Genomic DNA, 6,925 nt, shown 5'->3' on the forward strand with positions numbered 1-6,925 from the left:
ATATGTTGAAATATCCCCCTTCAATTATGGATTTTAAGATCCACCCTAATTTTCTTCATTTAATCATTATACATTCTGAGTCAATACTAGCATGTAATACAAGTTCGGGAAATTTATTCTCAGGAAAATTTATTTTTGTTCTTAGATAGTTCAAATTTTTGTGATTAACCTAACTTCTCATTCACTCATAATATCACAGACACGTTTCTGTCAGTACCCTCTTGCCAAAGAAAACCAGGACACACCTGTAGTCACAGAGAGTTATGTGTTGACTTGTAGTAATAGGCATGACCACAACCGATAAATGACTGGGCTTACAGGTAAGAGGGTGCCTTGAGCACCCTTATAGCATTTGGACTAGTGTTAGTGATTTGATGTTTGATGAAGCAAGACGTTGCTCTCTATTGGATGCTGTGAGAAGGTAAATGTAATTCTGTGATTGGTGATCATAATCGTTGAGAATTTGGTCATCTTTGTTGTAGATACTATGTTCTCTTTTACCATTTTAGAGAAATGATTATAAAGTTTCCTTGATCTTGTTTTATCAAGCATGGTCACACAACAGCATTGTCTGATGGTGGAGGTTTGTGACTTTTTTCCCTTCAACAGAGTAAGACTTGATTTACTGTTGAGTGGGCCAGTCCAGTGCTGTTTTTCCTTTCTTACATGTTATCTAAACATTTAGACGTTTCTTACTGTGTAGTTGACGCTTTTTAACTGTTTCCAAACAGTAGCTTAGTCATAATATACAAATTCACTCCTTAGCAGACTCCATAGTGCTTTCATTATGTTTTGTGGAAGTAAATTTCTAGGCCCAATTTGGAGCTGCCACCTCAAAACATAAACCAAGACTGAGATAACTTTCCTGTCCCTGTAAATGCACTACCTGACTGGAAATGCAGTACAGCCAGCCAGCCAATCTCTAACTGCCAAGAATCTATAACGATTACTTTGTTCCATATAAGTTCAGATATGCAACCCCCGCCAATGAACTGAACACACATACTCTTTCCTTATTCCCTGAATGCCTTTCTCTACAAATGCTTGCAGCCCTGTTCCTTGGTTTGCAGTTCTCTGGACTCTTGAGAGTAGAGACCACCTGCTTCATGATGTATGAAATAAATTTGCTTAGATCAACTAAACTGTTCTCTTTGATTATTTTAACACATTTAGTCAACTGAGGTGTATGCGTTTAGATTAAATGTCAGACATATGTGCTAGCAAGGGACAAAGACTGACCACTGTTCAAATCAGGCCTTTCTTGCTGAGGGACCTAGTAGTTTTTTTTTAAGGTATAGTTGATTTACAATATTACATTAGTTTCAGGTGTACCGCATCGTGATTTAGTATTTTTATAGTTTATATTCCATTAAAAGTTATTGCAAGATAATGTCTATAATTCCCTCTGCTATGTAATACATACTTTTTGCTTATCTATTTTATACATAGTAGTTTGTATCTCTCAATTCCATACCCCTAAGTTGCCCCTCCCCCCTCTCCTCCCCCTCTGGTAACCACTAGTTTGTTTTCCACATTTGTGAGTCTGTTTCTGCTTTGCTATATACATTCATTTGTATTATTTTTTAGATTCCACACATAAGTGATATCCTACAGTATATGTCTTTATCTGACTTATTTCACTAAGCATAATATTCTCTAGGTCCATCCATATTTCTGCAAATGGCAGAATTTCATTCTTTTTATGGCTGAGTAATATTCCATTTTACATATATATATATATATATATATATATATATCACATCTTTTTTATCCATACGTCTGTTGATGGACACTTGGGTTGCTTCCATACTTTAAACAGTGCTACTGTAACATTGGGGTGCATGTATCTTTTCAAAATAGTGTTTTTGTCTTTTCTGGATATATACCCAGGAGTGGAATTGTTGGATCATATAGCAACTCTGTTTTTAATTTTTTGAGGAACCTCCATACTGTTTTCCATGATGGCTGCACCAATTTACATTCCCACCAACGGTGTACAAGGGTTCCCTTTTCTTTACACCTATTTGTTATTTGTAGACTTTTTGACAATAGCCATTCTGACAGGTATGATGTGATATCTCATTTTGGTTTTGATTTGCATTTATCTAATAAATAGGGATACTGAGCATCTTTTCATGTGCCTGTTAGCCATCTGTCTGTCTTTGGGAAAATGTCTGTTCAGGTCTTCTGCCCATTTTTTGATTGTGCTGTTTTTGTTGTTTTCTAAGAGTTCAGCTTTTTATTGAGCATGTTACAAAAGAGGTTTAGTCAAAAAGACCAAAGCCCATGTCATCATCAGACTCCTCACATTATTCTTTCTTTGCTTCCACTTTCTTCTCCTCAGCTGGGGCGGCAGTGGTGGAGGGGGCAGGTCCACTAGCCCCTACATTGCAGATGAGGCTCACCATGTTGACATGGGTCAGAACCTGTGCAAACAAGCCTGGCCAGAAAGGTTCAACATTTACATCGGCTGCTTTAATGAGGGCATTGATCTTATCCTCCGTGATCTTCACCTCATTGTCATGCAGGATGAGGGCTGAGTAGGTGCAGGAGTAGGTGCAGGTGGGCTACAAGGCAGTGGAGGCCACAGTGCAAGTGAGTGCTAGGTGTGGTACTGCCTGGCATGATGCTAGTTGCTGGTCCCCAATGCGGGCCTTAGCTTCCTCTGAAGGGCTGAGCCACCTTAGCGTAGCTGAAGAAAGTAGGCTGTTTCTTTGGGGGTTTTGTTTTTTTGTTTTTTGGGGGGTTTTTTAATGGAAGTATAGTTGATTTACAATGTTGTGTTAATTTCTGCTGAAATCACCAAAAGTCAAAAGTGAATCAGTTATATATATATGTATATATATATATATATTCTTTTTGATATTGTTTTCCATTATGATTTATCATAGCATATTGAATATAGTTCCCCATGCTATACAGTAGAACCTTGTTGTTTATCCATTCTATATATAATAGTTTGCATCTGCGAATCCCAAACTCCCAATCCATCCCTCCTCCACACCCCAATCCCCCTTGGCAACCACAAGTCTTTTCTCTATGTCTGTGAATCTGTTTCTATTTCATAGGTAAGTTCATTTGTGTCATATTTTAGATTCCATATATGAGTGATATCATATGGTATTTGTTTTTCTCTTTCTGACTTTCTTCACATAGTATGATAATCTCTAGGTCCACCCATGTTGCTGCAAATGGCATTATTTCATTTTTTATGGCTGAGTAGTATTCCATTGTATATATGTACCACATCTTCTTTATCCATTCATCTGTTGATGGATATGTAGGTTATTTCCATGTCGTGGCTATTGTAAATAGTGCTTCTATGAACATTGGGGTATGTGTGTCATTTCAAATTAGAGTTTTCTCTGGATATATGCCCAGGAGTGGGATTGCTGAATCATATGGTAGCTCTTTTTAGTTTTTTAAGGAAACTTCATACTATTTTCCATAGTGGCTGCACCAACTTACATTCCCACCAACAGTGTAGGAGGGTTCCCTTTTCTCCACACCCTCTCCATCATTTGTTATTGTAGACTTTTTAATGATGGCCATTCTGACTGGTGTGAGGTGGTACCTCATTGTAGTTTTGATTTGCATTCTCTAATAATTACTGGTGTTCAGCATATTTTCATGTGCCTTTGGCCATCTGTATGTCTTCTTTGGAGAAATGTCTATTTAGTTCCTCTGCCCATTTTTTGATTGGGTTGTTTGGGTTTTTTGATACTGAGTTGTATGAGCTGTTTATATATTTGGAATATTAACCTCTTGTTGGTCATATCATTTGCAAATATTTTCTTCCATTCAGTAGGTTGTCTTTTCATTTTGTTGGTGGTTTCCTTTCCTGTGCAAAAGCTTTTACGTTTAATTAGGTTCCATTTGTTTATTTTTGTTTTTATTTCTTTTGCCTTGAGAGACAAATCCAAAAATATATATATCTACAATTTATGTCAGAGAGTGTTCTGCCTATGTTCTCTTCTAGGAGTTTCATGGTCTCAGATCTTAAATGTAGGTCTTTAATCCATTTTGTGTTTATTTTTGTATACGGTATGAGGAAATGTTCTAATCTCATTGTTTTACATGTAGATGTCCAGTGCTGAGGGACCTAGTCTTTAATGTTAACTTTTGATCATTCCTATTCTACCCAGCACTCTAGCGTCAAAACTTATGTAATTAAGCACAAAATTAATCAAGGCACTCTATGGTCTGGATATAGTAGCATGAAACAAGTTCTTACAATTCTGGTGCTTTTAGGTTTGTGGGGAAAGAAACACTGTTAACAAACAATAAAATTTGGTTTATAAATCAGAAGTAAGATATTAAAAATTCAGTATCCCCACATACAATATTCATTTTTAATATTTTGCCTCATCTCTTTTCCTATTTGAAAGTAACATACTCTGACTCCCATATAACGTTTGACATTTGGCAACATCTTGTGAGGGTCTGTGTATATTTAAGGGTGAGGAAGAACCTGGTTTGCTCAGAACCTTCTGTGGATGCTGGGATTTTGTCATTGCATTGTCTGTCTGCATGATACACTTGGGGTTATCAGTAATTACAACTTGTTTAGATATTTTTGGTTAGGAGTAGAAAGTAAAAGGAGATAATACCTTTTGCTACTTAAAAGAGGGAATTAGGGCTTCCCTGGTGGTGCAGTGGTTGAGGGTCTGCCTGCCGATGCAGGGGACACGGGTCCATGCCCCAGTCCAGGAAGATCCCACATGCTGCGGAGCGGCTAGGCCCATGGGCCATGGCCGCTGGGCCTGCGCGTCCGAAGCCTGTGCTCCGCAACGGGAGAGGCCACAACAGTGAGAGGCCCGCGTACCGCAAAAAAAAAAAAAAAAAAGAGAGGGAATTAGAGCTTGCATTTGTGGGACTTCCCTGGTGGCACAGTGGTTAAGACTCCGTGCTCCCAACGCAGGGGGCTGGGGTTTGATCCCTGGTCAGAGAACTAGATCCCACATGCATGCCACTACTAAGAGTTTGCATACCACAACTAAAGAGCTGGCAAGCCACAACAAGGGAGCCCGCCTGCTGTAATTAAGACCTGATGCAACCTAATTAATTAATTTTTTAAAAAAGAAGTTACATTTGGAAGAGATTTATTGTTAAAACCAGTGATATTTTCTTTCTCCCATTTCAAGCCCTGGGCAAAAACCTTATGAAAACATGTAGATGGACTGTTATGGCCCCATTGAACATCTGACTCTGTTGCAATGTCATTAAAATGAATTTTTGGAGCCAGTTCAATTTGTCTTTAGCTTTATAGACATGGCCTTATTTGTATCTATTGCTCTCCCTTTCATGGAAGCATAATAAAGGAAAGAAAAAAACAGCGTCCAATCAATCAGTCAGTCAATCAGAAATAAGAGCTTTGAAGGAAAGTTCACAATGAATGTAAGATAACAGGGGAACCAGAGGTGTGTTGTGTATTTCCTCTATGGAGGGTAGAGGTCTCCATGATTAAGGATGTCATTAGGAATTATTTATGTTGCCACCATCTAATACAAATTAAATTAACACTGTTTCAGGAATTGCTCAGGTATGAATATAAATAGTAGGTGTGATACAGACAGCATCCAGCATTTGTGAGGGCAACAGTAATGATTCCTATTAAAATAAAGGTATATTCACACACATTAAGATAAGTAATATAAGAAAACACTAAAACAGAAAATAAGAAGTGTTGGAAAGAATGTGGAGAAATTAGAACACTTGTGCACTGTTGGTAGGAATATAAAAATGGTACAATCAGTATGGAAAAAGATAAGTAGTTCCTCAAAAAATTAAAAACAGAATCACCATATAATCTAGCAATTTCACTTCTGGGTATATACCCAAAACAGTTGAAAGCAGAATCTCTAAGATATACTTGTAAACCTATCTTTTTAGCATCATTTATTCACACTAGGCAAATGGTGGAAGCAACTCAAATGTACATAGACTTATGAATGGATGATCAAAGGTAGTATATACATACAATGGGATATTATTCAACATTAAAAAATAAGGAAATTCCAACATATGCTACAACATGGATAAAGCTTGAGGACATTATTTTAAGTGAAGTAAGCCATTCATATGAAGACAAATACTGTATGATACCACTTATATGAGGTACCTAAAGAAGTCAAATGCATAGAGATTGAGAGTAGAATGGTGGTTTGCAGGGGAGCGAGCAGAATGGAGGGGGTAGTTGTTTACTGGACATAGAATTTCAATCTTGGAAGATGAAAAGAGTTCTGGAGATCGGTAGTGATAGTCGTACAGCAGTATAAATGTAAATGCCAATAAACTATATACTTGAAAATGGTTAAGATGGTAAATTTTATGTTATGTGTCTTTTACCACAATAATAAAACGTGGGGGAAAATCCACAGGACTGCACAGACCCCATTGGACCCTAAAATGCCACAAAGCCCTAAGCTTCTTTCCTCCTTGTTTACAGCACTAAATCTGTCCATTTTCCTGTGTTCATAAAGGACCTTTTCCAAAGCAGTGCCTTTGACTCTAAGGCTGTCTCTAGATTTGGTCCCCAGGCTTGGCTTACCTACCTCCTCACCTCTTCTCTCCAGACCTTGCAACCCCACTCACTGGCCTAAGTCTCAGGGACTATGTGAAGCCTGTCCTATTGTTTGTTTACGAAAAATTTATTTTAAAAAGTAAAATACTACATTCAACATATTCAACCTAATGGAAAAGAAATCAATAAAGAAGCAAAGTTGGGACTGAAATGTCATGAGAACTGTTGGGGGAAAAAAGGTAAAATGCAGGTGTAATATAAATACTCATATAATGGGTAAAATAATCCAATCAAGAGTCAGAAAAAAAAAGTCAGAAATTATCCCCGTATGTTTAAGGCAAAAAAAAAAAGAGGCAACTATATGCTCTCCATAGGAAATGCTTTTAAATTCAAAGATGCAAA

General features: G+C 37.4%; 1 pseudogene; it reads right to left on the bottom strand.

Moving 5' to 3' along the window:
* Positions 1-2,264: 2,264 nt before the first annotated feature.
* Positions 2,265-4,432, bottom strand: LOC137221069 (large ribosomal subunit protein P1 pseudogene; annotated as a pseudogene).
* Positions 4,433-6,925: the final 2,493 nt, after the last annotated feature.

This window comes from Pseudorca crassidens, chromosome 3, assembly GCF_039906515.1.
Source record: "Pseudorca crassidens isolate mPseCra1 chromosome 3, mPseCra1.hap1, whole genome shotgun sequence".
Classification (NCBI taxonomy): Eukaryota; Metazoa; Chordata; class Mammalia; order Artiodactyla; family Delphinidae; genus Pseudorca; species Pseudorca crassidens.